At 37.0% G+C, this 17,397-nt stretch overlaps 1 protein-coding gene across 4 annotated transcripts in view; it reads right to left on the bottom strand.

The window, feature by feature from the left end:
- The window catches only part of ATP8B4 (ATPase phospholipid transporting 8B4 (putative)), a 240,680-nt gene that overhangs the window by 174,719 nt on the left and 48,564 nt on the right, over nt 1–17,397 (bottom strand). The window lies entirely within an intron of this gene.

The raw sequence follows: 17,397 nt of genomic DNA, 5'->3' as shown, positions 1-17,397 counted from the left end.
TCTTCTTTATACATTCATCTATCAATAGACACAACAGGAAGGTTTTCTTTTTTATAAGTAGGGAATGTGCTCAAAAAAAGTGTGAAAACTGCCATACTAAACACTTTTATAATAAAAAAAATGAGTATGACCCATGTGTCACCAAGACTTGGATGTGAAATGAAGTATGACTTTGTGTGTAATGGCGTTGCTGTGTCATACAATGACACCTGCTAACATGCATTGTCTCCCTACATAGGCCAAGCACTGTGCTGAGCTCTGTGCATACATCATCTCAGATAATCTTCAAAAATCTAATGAGTTGTTGCTACCTTAGCACCACTTTGCAGATGAAGAAATTGAGGCTTAGAGCAACTACAGGGCTGCCCATAAAAGCTGGTTTGTAGAGGCATGTGTTCTACCAAATGGTATGTGTTTCCTGAGAAATGAATCAGAAACAAGGAATATCTGAACTCCGTGTTAATTAATAAATCCACTGACTCTCCTAGAACATTCTTCAGTAAAGAAAAAAACCCTCTCAGGATGTCTGGATGGTTCAGTGGTTGCACGTTTGCCTTCCATTTATGGAGTGATCCTGGGGTCCTGGGATGAAGTCCTGCATTGGGCTCCCTGCAGGGAGCCTGCTTCTCCCTCTGCCTGTGTCTGCCTCTCTCCATATGCCTCTGATTAATAAATAAATAAAATCTTTAAAAAAAATAAACAACCCTCTCTAAACTGAAGGATAGTGGAAAAACATGCATTAATTCAACCAGCTAGAGCAGTCACTCAGTCACTTTCAGTCCCTTCAGTCTAGGGACAGCATCATCAGGCTCGTCTAAGGAGCTTCACTTCCCTTCTAGACCTCAGAAACACAGACAGTTGCTTGGCAAGCTTTCAGGCCTCAGTCTCCCCCCAAAGCAAATCTACCTGGTAATAACATAAACCTTGTTTTCTTTTCTATCCTCAGAACTTAGTGTTCCATCTTCTGCAAGACTGTTCTCAAGATAGTAAATGGCCTATGAATAGTAATTTGTCTACAAAGAACTAATTTTGGACAATTACCAGGGGGACAAATTAAATTTACCTCTAGGATTAATTTAATCACACTAATTTTTTTTCCTCCAGGGTGTTTAGATGCATACAATGTATAAAGAGTTCTAACTAGGTCCAAATAAAAATGCTAACTTTTCTTTGGTGATATCTGAAAAAGTAAAAATACTCTTAAAATTATACAGAGAGAAAGAGAGAGAGAGACCTATTATATGCCTTCTCCAGGAAGGTAGAAAAGGAAACCATACAAAAGAAAAGAAATCAAAGGTTGTATTTCAGTGAGACTTTCATAGCATCCCTAATGATTTGTTTGCCTACTTCTGCTTTGCCAAAGCTCTTCTGTGCCTCCTCATTGTACATCTGCCACTTGTGAGGAAGCAAGTCCTCAGCTTTGGCCTATTGGCCTATCTCATGCTAGGGCTTTGGAGGCCCTGGATGACCAGAGTGGTCATTTCTTTCAGTTGATATGGAGCTGGCTTCCTGAACCACAGGAGTTTCTTTGGACAACATAGTGCATATGAGCTGCTTTGTTTACTAGGACTAAAAATTAGACCATGTTCACGCTGCTATGCCATCTGGGAACTAGGCCAAATTTCAGGCAAGACCTCAGCATTTATGACAATAACAAAGGCAAATGGAAAAGTCCAGTTAATGAGGAGACACCCATAAAGAATTTCCCAAAGGGCCAAAGGGTTATAATAACACACCACAAATAGTCTAATCCTTCCTAGGACTCTACCTCTTACACTAGGGTGCTACACAAATAACACCAGGCAATTTTCTCCTCAACCCCTGGGAATCAGATGAGAAGTGTGTGCATCTCTGAATTCCCACCCACTGCAGGGTGCTGGGGCAATCAGGACCCATGGTAAAAATATGAACATGTCCTCCTACAATATTTCTACTTTTTCTTGGTCTCTAACCCAGTCTCATCCAGGTTTGAGCAATAAATCTAAATTCAGACAAACCCATATCACCTGACTTTGTGGGTTTTTTTGTTTGTTGAGTAGTTTTTATTTGAAAGTAGAGGTGTTGAGAGGAAAGATTAAAGGACTGGTTGGGACACAGGAAAAGAAAATTCTCTTCATGGAATGGGAGAAGAGTAAGGTTTCAAAGTATCTTCTGTAATTAAAACACAATAGCAACAATAATAATTTATAAATAAATTTAAGCGTCCATCTTTTATTTTTGTGAGCATATCATCTACAAAGAGATTAATGAATTTTCAGCAAATTTGGCAGATTTTGTTTAGGATGGTCTGAGTTAAAGACTAAATTTGCTTCAGGGAACTGGAAATGGGGCTCTCTGGTAACATACATAAAAACAGGCAGTTGTCTTTTGTAGTAGCTGACAGAGATTCAATAAGAAGCTTATGAGAGTGCTGAGCAGAGCAAGAGCTACCATAATGTGAACAGAGAAAATGCACAGTGGCTTCAAATGTGAGTTTCCAATCAAAACTCACTAAGACAGATGCTCTAAGTCACTAAACTGATTTGCAACTGAGCTGCTTCTTGCAGAACAATTCTAAGTACTAGGCTCCAGGGCAAGTTACAGTGGGGATTTGTTTATTTAATAGTGATCCACTCATGCATCACTGGGAGGCCAGCTAGAAGTAACAGAGTGTGCACAGAGCAGACCAATTCTTTCCCCTGTTTCCTGAATGAATAAAGAAATGAATGAATAAATGAAGGAAGGAATAAGGGTGGGCAGGCTCCTGGTTGCATCACCCCCACCTTCTCCACCATCTCATTCTACTTCCTTCACATTCATTCCTCTTTCCCAGTGTATTCCTCTTATACATTCCTCCTTCTGATTGACTCCATCTGGCGTAAGGGTTCAAAAACACAGTTCATCCAGACTCCTACGCAAGTATGTCAGTTTGGGGGAAGACAAAGCCAAAGAGGTTGGTGAGTTTGGCAGAATAGAATTGGAGGCATTTCATGGAAATAGAAGCCTGTGCTCTGTGTCCCTCCACAGAGGGTCACCTATGGAGACATAAATAAGATAATGGGGGTGGAGGATGGGAAATCCAGGGGTCTGACTATGGTACATGGCCTGAGGATTTTATGAGAAACTGGTTTTTCCAAATGGTTATTATGTTATTTATAACAACAAAGGATGTCAAATCCATTTTCAATTTCTCTTCCCACAATAGTCCTTTCCAGGAAGATAATTTGCCTATATCCTCAGTAAAGAAAGTGACACAGAAAAGCTAAAAACACTAGAAAAGGCCAAGCCAATCATGGGTCACAGTACTCCCTCCCCAGGCTCCTAGGTAAATTTTCTGATTCCAAACCTGAAGAAGAGTCCCCCACTGGACTGTGAGCTTCTTGAAGAAAAATACTGAGTCTTGAACCTCACCCCCATGCCAGGCACACAGCAATTACTCAAGAATTGTTGCCCTTTATAATTTAATTTTTAATAATACTTTTAATTTTTAATAATAACTGTGGTTAAATAAATGCATGAACAAATGAACAAATAAGGAGTTGCTATAGCAGTGACTCAGAGAACCCCTCTGCCAAAATAATCTACACACTATTATATGACTACATATTATAGGCCAACTCTTTGGGTCAAACATGTTCTCTGGCTCTTGTCTTCCATTTTGACTACATACCCAAAGGAGGATACATTAATTTCTAATCCTTCAATGTGACTAAGATCTTCCTCCTGATAGGAAAGATCTTGGAAACAGCAAACTGCCAGGCAACAAGGTAGAGATGGGAATTAAGTTATGGGGAGGGAAGCTGGAAAGTAGAAGGCACGGCCTATTCTAACCCTAAATAGCTTCACCTGAAAGCACTTTACTTACCATTGCATATACTTCAGGAAGGGACTTATCACAGCCCAGTCATCAACACTGTACACCATCCGCACTGTGAATTCAAACTGGATTTTATGTTTGTGAATAAGCCACACTCTTTCCTTGAAAATGCTATTAAAATATGCCAGGTTTCTGTTACAAAATTACAATATACAAATACTTTTCAACATGTGCCCTCTTACTTATAACAAACTATTTTGACAGAAGCTATTGTAAAGAAAAAGGAGGAGTCAGAGAACAAGGCAGTGAGGAAGGATGGAAAGAAGGAAGGGAGGAAATTAATACCTTAAAGAAAGGAATTACACATAGAAGACGACTTCCAATTTAAAACTCAAAGATTAAGAAGACCCTCCTTGTAAGCCTTGCTTCAGGAAAGTTTCAAGAGTTTCTTAAAGATATTTTCCCAAGAAATGTAAGTCATATGCCCCATAAGGAAACAACAATCCAGTTAATAAGTAGTTAGTAAATAACAATTGTCCCAACAAATAATTGAGTATATTAGGAAAAACTGAGGGCTTGGATTCCTCAATCTGCATGGTGACTCAACATTTTACCAACTAAGTAACCTTGGAAAAATATTCCCTAGTGCCTCCAATCTTCAGTGTCCCCATCTATAAAATATGGGCAATTATATCTACCATGCACAGTTTTGTAAAGATTAACTGAGAACACATTTAAAGCATTAGCATTTTGCTTGATAATTAAATACTTTTTTTCCCCTCCTCACCTCTTTGCTTTTGTCAAAATCTTCAGGGCACTCCTAACTAAAATAAGAACAGAGGATTGGTCCATTGCTTCTGTAACCCAAATGTGTATATGAATCCTGTGGGGGTTTTGTTAAAATGCAGATTCTGACTCAAGGGTTGGAGAGGAGGAACTGAGAATGATTCTGCCTATCTAATAAACTCCAGGTGATGTCAGTAATGCTGGTCTCAGGTCTGTAGACCACATTCCAAGAAGCAAAGTATTAAATAACTCTAAGAATTTGATAAGCACAATTTTTGTGATATAAGATTGCAAGCATTTTTTCAAAAGATTATGTAAATAATTTAGATTAGTACAAATCCAAAAGAAGTCCCATTTGTGCACTCTAGATTATGAACCTTCAGAGAATACTTGATTTCACCAATAGACCATGGAGTTGAATTACCACAAATAAATGCCAGGATTTAAACTATAAAGACAAAATATCTTTTTGACTTATTTGAAGATATTCTGCTAGACTTCTTCAATCCTTTAAGAAAGATACATTGAAAAATGCATAGTGACTCAACAGTTTACCAACTAGAAAAAAATATATAAAATAAGAAATGCAGGGGGAAAAGCAATTCCATTTATCAGAACAAAACATGAGCTAGTATAATTGTTAGTAATTCACAAAGTAAACCAGTAATTTCCAGTACAAAACCTAGAGAACTACTTTTGCTGAAATAAGATAGGCACCAGCATAAATGCAGTTTTCACATCTTTTAGCACAACATCCTCATATAGTTTATCAATTTTCCCATATCAGAGAGCAAGAAAGAATAAAAAAAGTCAAACATTTCTTTAACTTATTTTCTCACCTAGAAAAAGTCAGAACAATGCTGTCTCTGCAAAACATAATGAAGAAGTTCAGCCCATTTGTGCTTCTAACCTCAAAAATGTCTTGCTTAGAACAATGGCGTTTTTGTGGCATTTGGTCTACAAGAGTATTTAAAATATCACAACATGGAACTAAGTGGTTTGCAAAAATCATAGAAACATGACTTGGAAAGAAATCTTTAAAGTTCAATTATTTATTCCACTCTTCCATCTAGAAGCCATCTAACCAGCCATCTAACTACTTTAACAAAAATCTTTCTGCTTATTAAGATAGAAAGCAATAATATATTTAAAAATTAGGCTGATAGCAAGGACAGTTAACTACAGAAATTGAGAACTAAATAAGTCAGAAATTCATAATGATTAATGGTCCAATGGCAACTATAGGTAGGTATCTAGTAATAAGGTACATGGCTCTATCCTCAACCATATTGTACTCAATACTTTTATTACTTAGAATAGTGATTCTCAATCCTGTTTGCTCATTAGAATCACCTAGAAAGCTTAAAAAATATACCAGTGCTTGGACTTCTCTTCCAGAGCTTTTTATTTAATTGGCCCTATAAGATTATCTATATCATTGAAGATGCAGAAGACATGCTTGTAAGTATGCATATGACGCAATAATGACAGAGGAAGTAGTATCTGTTGTAGTATGCCAAGTTCTATGACAAGCAAGATAAAGAGATAAATGTGACACAGTCTGTATCATTAATGATGAAAATGATATTAATAAAAGATTAAGGGAAGTCAATAATCACCAAAAAGCTAGTACAATCTTACACATCTTCTATTTCTAGCTGCTCAAATAACTTCTAGAATATGGTGTTTGACTCTGGAACAACTCACTTGATGGAGCTGGTTACAGAAAAACTCAAGCTATTTGGAGAGAAAAAAAAAGGTGGGGGGAGAATTGTAGATGACTGGTCCTGGAGATTAGTCTACTCAATGAACTCAAGTTTGGTATCTAAAATACATTATCAGAAGGTTTGTCATGTGAATCAGGAGACATGTTTGTTCAGCTTTGGCCTCAGAATAAAAGCTAAATCAATAGATAATAAAGCAAGAGAAAATCTATTTGGCTCAATTGAAGAAAAAATTGTTTAATAATCAAAACTATCCAAAGACAGAACCTCAGAGAAGTTCCAAATTCAGTCAATAAACACAAAGGTTGAAAATATGTTATAGATAGGGTGACAGTCCCAGTTTATGCCCATTGTCTCAGCAAAATAACTAATAATCCCCTTCCATTCCTAAAAGTATCCTGGTTTGGAAGATAAATTATCTATTCTCCCTAGTTTTGGAGCATCATCAGAATAATTAAAGAAAAACTGAGCCAGAAAGGGTGAGGGGTGGGATTCCACACCCCTTACCCTTTCCCACTAAAGAGAAATGGTAAGTTGCCCTCTTGTAAGGGATAAAAACAAAGATTGGATAGGCAGCCAGTAAGAATTCTGTAGAGAGAAGTGGATAAAAAAGTTTGGAATCATAATTCCACACTGAGATTCTATAATGAACTTAAGCTAACTTTCTTATGGTACCAGAGAAGTCAGTCAGGTTTTTCCATTTGTAGAAAGCAACTCTTCATCCCTGTATTTTTTGACTATTGGTGTGGAATGGTGTCACCATCTGCAACCTAACCAAAAGGCACCTGGAAAGCCACAGACGTAATAATGTGGCCTTATTTCACAGCAAGCTTCACAACCAAGGAACATGAATGAAACCAAGAATAATTAGACCTGCTAGAGAAGTCAAGATAGGGGTACCAGCAGCCAGAGACTTCTATCACTGATCTGGATATAGGAATCTGATTGCTGTCTTGTGCTTAATTCCTTGAAGAACAAGCTCTCTCTGGTCAAGCCAGAACATTCTTACAAAGATATATACACAGGGTTACAGCTACAATCTTACCTACATGCACACATTCATGCAACACACATATATTTATACCTATCCATATATAATCAACTCCTAGGATCCCTTCTAAAGTATCTTCCAGTTTGATTTTCATGCCTAACTAGCTCACCTTTATAAGAAACTGCAGAAAAAGCCAGATTCAAAATACAACAGTAATCTGACCACTGGTTTCATGATCGTGGACATGAATTTGAGACATTTTTAACACAAATGATTTAATTAATTTTCCAACTACAAAATATAAAATATGGCAATTGCCATCTTTTCATTTTATGATTTGCAGAACCAAACTATTTGGTCCAGTAAAGAAAACTACAAAACAAGGTAAAAACCACTTTGAAACTGTTGGGGTTGGTGGTTTTTCCGTTAACTTCTCAACTGTTACTAAACTTGCCCAATTTTATCCACATGATTGATTTATGGATTACTTTCATAAACCATTTGCCAACAAAGGAAACTGCATTTGCAGTGCTCACTCCACACAGGAAGTTATTTCTCTTCCTGCTCCATGGTTTCATTTCTTGGTCTTGGTTTAAATTTATACCACTATAGCCAGGCAATAATGAGCTCTAAGATCTAATACCAAAATTAGCTTATTTTATTCTAATTTCAATTACACATTGCTTGGAAACTTTTTAATTTCATGGCATTGCAATGAGGAAAGTAAAATTTTAAAAAATCTGTGCGTCTTTACTTGAAATTTACTTCACAAACAGATGAAACGGAACAAGTTTATGAGGACATTGAAATTATCTCAAGCCTGGAATAGGTCAATAACAAGCAAACATTTCAGAATTTTAGAGTTCAACAAGATTTTTAATTACCTTAATGTGCCATTTTAGAACACTTAGAAATGGGAATTCAGAGGCTAAAACAAAAGATTAAAACAGACCAACCAAATTAAAGAAATAAGGAATCAGACAAATGCTTAGCCAAAGAATACACTATTTAAATAAATAAGATGTCAAAAAGATAAAATATTTATACTTTAAACTCTTAAATCCAGAAAGAAAATGAAGTCTAAAAATTACCTTTTCTCCTACACGTAAATTATTTGTAAAGGAAAAACTTGTCACATAGAATAATTTACACAGATATTAACAGCACACAAAACAGAAGACATTTTTAATGTTTGCTAAAAAGCCACTGTTGCTATGGGAATACCCCAATACAAAACACAGCAACCAACAACCAGAAACCCATAACAAATGCAAGTTACTGGCACTTTCCACAACTAATTCCAACTTGTCACACTGCTTGTCATCATCTGTACTCTTCAGTTGGTGCATAAATTGCTCTGGTAATCGGCCTATTGGTGAGGATCTACAGTATGTTGGTGCTGAAACTACGCTGCTCATAAAGAAAAGAAAGAGAAACCCACATTTCTCATCAGGCTGGGGCTTAAAGCAGGACTCAGATGTGTCCCAGCATTCTGATATCCCAAGATAAAATATTTAGAGTTTTACCTTCCCATGGACATGGATAGCCAACTATGTAAGAAGATTCATTCAAAAAAATGTACTTAAATTCAGTGAGCCTGAAAGTTTTTAGACTACTTCTCTCCTTTTTTGTTGCAAATGCTTGATTGGACCATACCCCACTGCATTCTTTTTAGCGTGGTTTTTTTCTTCCCTCTGACTTTCAAATCCCAACTTAAAAATAAATAAACTATTTTCTTCAGGTCCTCTAATTGCTCCCTTCTGACATAAAGATGTTTTTCTTACAGTATGGAAGTTCCTCAAAAAAATAAAAAAAGAAATACTATATGATCCAACAATTCCAATACTAGGCATTTACCCAAAGAAAATGAAAATACTAATTTAAAAAGATATATGCACCCCAATGTTCATTGTGACATTATTTACAGTAGCCAAGGCATGGAAACAGCCTAAAGCGTTCATGCATAGACAAACAAATAAGGAAGATGTGATATATATACAGTTGAATATCATGCATCCACAAAAAAGGATCATGCCATTTACAACAACATGGAATGACCTAGAAGGTATTATGCTGAGTGAAATAAGTCAGACCAAGAAAGACAAATGCCATATGATCTCACTCATATATGGAATCTAAAAAGCAAAACAAATGAATAATCAAAGAAACCAAAAGCAGAATTAGACTTATAGAGAGCAAAGTGATGGCTGTGGGGGAGATGGAGGGAGGATGGGCAAAATGGGTGAAGGGAGGTGAGAGGTACAGGCCCCCATTTATGGAATGAATAAGTCACAGGGATGACAGGCACAGCAAAGGGAATACAGTCAATGGTATTGTTAATAGCACTGTATGGTGACAGATGGGAGCTACTGTACTTGTGGTGAGCATAGTGTAACCTACAGCTTTGTTGACTCATTGTGCTGTACACCTGAAACTAATGTAATATTGTGTGGCAACTATACTCAAATTTTAATATCTTTTAAAAAAATAAAATATTTTGGGATCCCTGGGTGGCGCAGCAGTTTAGCGCCTGCCTTTGGCCCAGGGCGTGATCCTGGAGACCCGGGATCGAATCCCACATCGGGCTCCCAGTGTATGGAGCCTGCTTCTCCATCTGCCTATGTCTCTGCCTCTCTCTCTCTCTCTCTCTGACTATCATAAATAAATAAATAATAAATAAATAAAATAAAATAAAATAAAATAAAATAAAATAAAATATTTTTCCTTAGTCCTTAACCTCATGAGCACCAGCATTAGATATGGTTATCTATGCCCTGTTTCCTGACAGGCTCCTTTCCCCTGGTTTTCATCTCACTCTTCCTCTGTTCTCAATCTCTGCTGCTCCCGCTCCTTCTTGGGCTCCCCTCTTCCCTTCTATCCCCGTTCTGCACAGATCATCCATCAACTCCTCAACAAGTTCTATTTTTTTTCCCTAGCTGTAAGCATCTTCTTCCAACTGATACCCCTGTTCTACAGCTATAAGCCCACATAGTTACATTCCATATTGCCTGGGTATCTCCATTTGGATATCTAGTCTATTATATCTGGAAGGCAAATAAAATTCTCTTTCACTTTGTGACTCCTCAGCTCCTGAGAGCCTATTACCTTATACTCGATTTTTTTAAAACAATCTCAGGTAGGTCTCACCTACCTGAACAATAATTCCCTATGACATATCCCTCACCCCCAATTAGGTCCAAATACAGGATTTTGCTCATGTCTCCCCTTCCTAATGTTGATGGTACAAACAAACATCAACTCCCATTTCCTTTGGCAATATTTCTTCAAAAACACTTGCCCTAACACTTACAAACCACATCACACAATTAGGATTTAGCATTACCTTTTCTTTATTACCTATTACCAAGTTTGTTATTATGAGCTAGTCTTTTCTCCCTGAGTAGATCATATATGCTCAGGTAGAGAGCAGAACCTACATCCCTGTTTTAGTAATCCCATTAGCATTCAATGCATTGCCATTCTAAGCAGATAAGGCCTTCTAGCATGTACTTTGGGGCTCACTAAAAATAGCTTGCTCATCTCATTTTCCTCATTTTTTTTATTGAAGTATAGTTGACACACAATGTTATATTAGTTTCAGGTGTACAACACAGTGATTTGGCAACACTTACCATAAGTATACTTCCCATCTATCACCATACAATGCCATTGCAACACTATTGACCAAATTGTCTATGCAGTACCTTTCACCTCTGTGACTTATTCATTCCATGCCACTTTCCTTGTGTATGTGTATCCCTTTGAGCTTTATTGTTTATTCTTGTTGTATACTGCCTCAAATCTTCTTCAGAAAGTAAGTCAGTCAACAAACACACATTTCTAGGCTTAGACTAGGCATGTTGTGAGTATATTGAATATTGAAAGTCATTTTTATTTCTATAAAAATAAAATTCTCGGGCAGCCCTGGTGGCGCAGCGGTTTGGTGCCACCTGCAGCCTGGGGTGTGATCCTGGAGACCTGGGATCGAGTCCCACATCGGGCTTCCTGCATGGAGCCTGCTTCTCCCTCTCCCTCTGCCTGTGTCTCTGCCTCTCTCTCTGTGTCTATGAATAAATAAATAAAATCTAAAAAAAAAAAAAAATTCTCTTGCTCCCTCTACCCGTCCCCAACCCTCCCACTCATGCATGAATGTATTCTCTCTCTCACTCAAATAAGTAAATAAATAAATACAGAAATACAGAAATACAGAAATAAATAAATAAATCTTAGGGGAAAAGAAGGAACCTTCAATTCACCTCCACACACAGGAACACAAAGTTTTACTGTTATATGCCAGTCTGGTCTCAGAAACACAGGCATATCATTATAATATGGCCTAAAGAGATCCATAACCTCTTTCAAGCTCACATACACAGAATAATGGTGGGCCATATTTTTCTACTCTCCTCTTACCCACCTATTCTAAGAGAAAAGAGAAGTGGAAATATATAAAACCCTAGATAAATGGGTGAGAGGAAAAAAAAGTTTGTTTTGAAGGGAGTCTTGGTGATGTCATTGTAGCAATGACTGAGAGTCAGTCAAATTGTCACAGTGAATGAACACTCTTTGGAAAACACAAATGATCATTGTTCTAGCAAGCACAAAATCACAAGAGCAATAGCAAATTCCATCCAAAAACCATGATATTGACAAAATGTTTTAAGATTCTAGGAATAGGGGATCCCTGGGTGGCGCAGCGATTTGGCGCCTGCCTTTGGCCCAGGGCGCGATCCTGGAGACCCGGGATCGAATCCCACGTCGGGCTCCCGGTGCATGGAGCCTGCTTCTCCCTCTGCCTGTGTCTCTGCCTCTCTCTCTCTCTCTGTGACTATCATAAATAAATAAAAATTAAAAAAAAAGATTCTAGGAATAAATCAAAGTATCAGAACTGCAAATTTTGGATGGAAGGCTTTATAAACGTGCAAAACTATTTGGTCACATTTTCACAAACTTATATAAGTCTGTGCACTTCCTAAATTTAATCAATAATTTAGCAAAAAAAAAAGAATCTATTAGAAACTTCCAAGCTATGCTTGTGCATGAAATATATTCAGACATTAAGTGTCCAGGATTGCTGAAGTTTCTGAGTTTGAGGCAGGACGACTTCCTCATGACTCAAATGAGTTCATCTCCCTTCGCAATTTCTGTTGACATTCAAGAGAATTGGATGAGGATGGTATGTGTCTGTGCCTATGTGAAAAAAAAGGGAGAGAAGAACCAGTGGGATAACCAATGTTTTCCAACACCATTTCTTTATTTTTAAACAAAATCAGAACAGACAGCCATAATTAATCTAACACTTTTTCCTGACATTTTTTGACATCAACACATCTTAATACAACTACAACTGTTTTCACAACTTCCACCGCTAAACACTTTGAACTCCTTTCAATGGGAATAATGAGTCTGAATGCTTGGCTCACTTTCACTATCTTTCTAATATTTTTAACATTAACATTTTAATATAACTGTTTTCATTACTAGCATTATACATTCCTATTATTAACCAGGAAAACTTTGAACTCCTTTCTATTGAGAATAATAATTCCAGCAGTTCACTGGTTCTCCCTACACTCTCCAATCTTGCTTTCTATACACGTCTTGGCAGTTCAAAATCCTGCTTATAATTTTGTTTACTACCTTCCAGTTTTCACAATATCATGTCTAATTTACCAATTAATTTCACCTAGAATCTTTAACATTGTCTTTTGTTAATGTTCTAAACCCTTTACCTCTTAAAAGCACTTTTTAAAAAAGATTTTATTTATTTATTTATTCATGAAAGACAGAGAGAGAGGCAGAGACACAGGCAGAGGGAGAAGCAGGCTCCATGCAGGGAGCCTAATGTGGGACTCGATCCCGGGACTCCAGGATCACGCCCTGGGCTGAAGGTGACGCTAAACCACTGAGCCGCCCAGGGATCCCCTTAAAAGCATTTTTGAACATTTTTTAAGCCTGTGCTATATCCTATAATATGCCTTGAAACTTTAGGCTTTGTTGATAAATTAAGTTCTCTAGGTATTGAAATATCTTCCTTCAGTCTTCAAAGAGAAACATTTGTTTGGGCAGGTTTAGGGCTTATGGATATCAGACCATATATCTGATCTTTGTGTAAATTCTTCTCCCAAGTTCTCATTTACAAACGCTACGGGTAAGATTTAAGGTCATTCTTAGCCTCATATTTGTAAAATCTGTTATCTCCTTTATCTGCCTTTGTCTCCAGAGTATAAATATTTTATAAGTAGGTATGTGAGGGAAGGAGATGAGATTTGGGAGATTTTGCTTGTTTTTTTGGTGTTTTCAGGATTGGTCAAAAGAGTAGCATGGTATCATGGGAAAAACAGGCTTTGGAATCTGGCCAATCTGAATTAGAACTTTGCCATCTAGTAGCTCTGGAAATGGAGATCCATTTCTTGCTTGGTTTGGTGGCAGATTAACAGTGTACAAAGTACCTGGTATGTAGCTAAACACATAGCTATAAGAATGGGAGCCACTATCTAGCTATGCAACCGTAGCAAGTCACTTGAGTGAGATTTCCATTCCTCAATATTTTCACACACAGAAGTGAGATAATAAAAGTACTCTTGTTCATCAAATTGTAGTGAGGTTAAACAAGTTTAATATAGTAGAGTGCTTAGAACCATGCTTTTCACATGGAAAGGACTGCAGGTGTGTAAGCTTATTATCAGTACCACAATCTTTATTACTATTACTATCATTGTTAGTCATGGATCTACCCATCAATATCCATGCTAGAGTGTCAGAAAAATGTCCTAATCTCATCAAATGCTTTGCACAGAGTAGGTAATCAATAAATACCTCCTTGAATAATTCTCATTTCGATGTGGCTTATTTGGCAAGGCAGAGAGTGGGTCCCTATGACAACAATCATTTACAGTTAGCCTTCTTGTTTCTCTAACCATTACACCATCAGCAACTTCTATACCTTCAGTATAACAGATCTGCTAATTTTCTGGCATGATACTTGCTACATAAACGGCTTACAACCTTAGCCAATTTTTCAGGATTTTCCTAACATTGCTGTTATCGCTATCTTACTCTATTTGATGCTTTATAGGGGATCTGTAATTTATTGTGAATACTTGCCCACTGCCATCTTAGGTTTAAGAGAAAAATCCATACAAAATGTTTAGCACAGAGCCTGGTACACAGTATAAGATATGTATGTATGCATGTATATTTACTAGTCTCACTATTATCACATATATTATATAAATTATCTCATTTAATCTTAAATTAATAGTCCTATGAGGATTATTTCACAGATGAAATAACTGATGTTCAGAAACAAATTGAGATCAAAAGTTATCAAATGAGAGAAAGGATTCAAACTATGGTCTATGTTATCCCAAAACACTCTTTCCACTACATTTGGGGGGACTTCACCAATTCTCCTTGATCCTTTTCATTAAAAGTTTCAGTTTATTCCTCCTCCTTTTCAGCATTAAAGTGGGTATGCTTTTCCATGATAAGTGTTCTCCCTAAGTTCTACTGGGGTCTCTTCAAATCCCTTTTCCTTTGGGGTAATATCCTTTAAAGCTGGGCAAGGCTAAGCAAAAGGTCCCCTGGGCTCCATCTTTCTTATAAACACCTTACATATAGGGATGCCTGGGTGGCTCAGCTCTTGAGCATCTGCCTTTGGTTCAGGGTGTGATCCTGCAGTCCTGGGATCGAGTCCCACGTCAGGCTCCCTTTGAGGAGCTTGCTTCTCTCTCTAAGTCTCTGTCTCTCTCATGAATAAATAAATAAAATCTTAAAAAACAATCAAATAAAATAAACATCCTCCATATAGCAAGTGGTTTAAAAGCCTTAAAATCAGATATAGATTCAAATCCCATCTCTACACAGACTAGCTCATATGGTCATTGTGTGTTACTCTACTTTAATCCTTACAATAACTATGAAATTAGTACTTGTATCATCCCCAACTTGTAGCTGAATAGATTAGAGCTGAGAATGGCCTCATAGTTCACCGTATGGCCATCCATCCATTGGGAGTTCCCAAATCGAGACAGTATCAGCTGTGTCTATTGGGAACCCATGCCGATTTTAGGAGAACCTGCCTCATCCTCTCTGAGCCACAGAAGTGATCAACAGACCAGGGTTACCTGTGCCCCTCTCTCCTCTGCATCCTTCCTTTCTTAACTCTTGTCCTTCCTGGTTTTGCCAGCTCATAATGGGTTTTGTTCTTTCCTTGGAAGGTTTTAATCAGAGACCAAACTGCTATTTTGATCTGCTGCAACCATGGAATACTGTTCTACTATTTTGTTGTTAGAAAGCTCAAGAGAAAACACAGCTGCATCCACAAATCTGTGTGCTTTTGTTCAAAATCTTGCAAGCTCAAGAGAAAATCATCTCTGTATCATTGTGTACTTTAAAAGATCTGAAACAATCATAGCAAACTGTTAGCATCTATTTAATCTGAGTGGTAGGCACACAGGTATCTTTTCCAATCCTGTTCTGTAAGTTTGAAATATTTCATAAATTAGGTAAAAATAACTATAAGTAGAAAAACCTATATGCTCTCACAAAGGCAAATAAAATATGGCTTTTCTTATAGAGTTACTACTTACAGAATGAAAATACTTGTTACACACTGGAAAAAAAGTAAACACGGTCAAATAATAACCCACAATAGATTACATATTACTGTATTTCCACAAGATCTTAAAATATACACATATCTACTCCTCTGATTCAGGGTTTAATGGTCAAGGCTTTCAAGGGTCATCCTCTACAGTTAAAGGAATGGCTGTAGAATGGATAAAAAAAAAAGGCATGGGACCAAGTCTGGTGATAACCAGAGGGGCCAAATAACTAGAAGCTTCACAGAGTGGCATAAAATGAGGGATTTTAGTCTCTTTCTCTCAAACTATGAAACATGTTCATCAGCTTCCTGAAAAGGATTCTTTCTTTCAAGAGCAGACTTATGTTAACCAAGCTTACAAGATTGACAGATAAAATCAGAGTTCCAATATATTACTTTACAATGAGAAAACTTTCAGCAAGCCAGTGTAGTGATTCCCCGTAGGTAAACTGTCATTGAACAACAAATTATGTGATTAGCACAGCATGAAAAAGAGGAATTGTTGAATATTTAATGGTACCAAGCTACAATAGCCCAATGCATCCAACTCTGTATATGGGAAAGACCTGCCAATAAGAACGAAATGCTAAAAATTATCTGTTGGGCAAAACTCTCTATCATCTGGCTAGTGCCTAAATGGACACTGCCATAGTTTGCCCTGCCTTCATAGTCATCAAAATCCTCTTTAATGGAGACTTTCTTTCATGAAATGTGACAGTGTACTCAATCTTACAGCAGGTCTTATAAGCTAAATGTCACCCACAAAATCAATTCTACCCATTATCTTTTTTAGAGTTTATAAAAGACTCCATGTATCAACTTAGTCTGAATCATAGAAAGATGAAAAGATCTTTATGAGGAGCCACCATAGTAATTCATGAAATTGTTCATCAATATATCCCAAGTTCCTAGAACAGTGCCAGTCACTTAATAGACAATAAATATTTCTAATTTAAATGAGGAAAATCCTCATTAAAAATCTTAAAAAGTCATTCAGTATAAACTTAAAGCCTGAACATGTTAATTAATAATTCTCACTTGATAAAAACAATCATTCGGGACCTAGGAACTTTGTCCTACATATACTTTTCCACATTCAGCCTGAGTTACTTACAGAAAATCCCCCGAAAGCCATTTGTTACCCATCAGCCAATACACCACTTCTATCACCAAGTATTACCATAGAAGCCCATTTTTTATTTTCCTATGTACTCTGAGTAAATAGATCAGCACCAAAATGAGCTAAGCATCAATTCTTGAGGAAGAAATTTTATCTTCTTCGTATACCAAAGAGCAAACCAACCACTCTTACTACAGGACAAAATAAGTATATAAATATTACTAAAATCTGTATTTTATAGAAAAATATAGCACCTTAATACTAAAATGGGCGAAAATAAAACAAAGTTTTTGGTGAAGTCATAAAGTTCTAGAAGACATGAATTCAACTGCCCTTAAGGTAAAACCCATCCCAGCATATGTGTACTATGTA

The sequence above is a fragment of the Vulpes lagopus genome, chromosome 2, assembly GCF_018345385.1.
Source record: "Vulpes lagopus strain Blue_001 chromosome 2, ASM1834538v1, whole genome shotgun sequence".
Classification (NCBI taxonomy): Eukaryota; Metazoa; Chordata; class Mammalia; order Carnivora; family Canidae; genus Vulpes; species Vulpes lagopus.
This window is presented reverse-complemented; position numbering and strand designations above follow the sequence as displayed.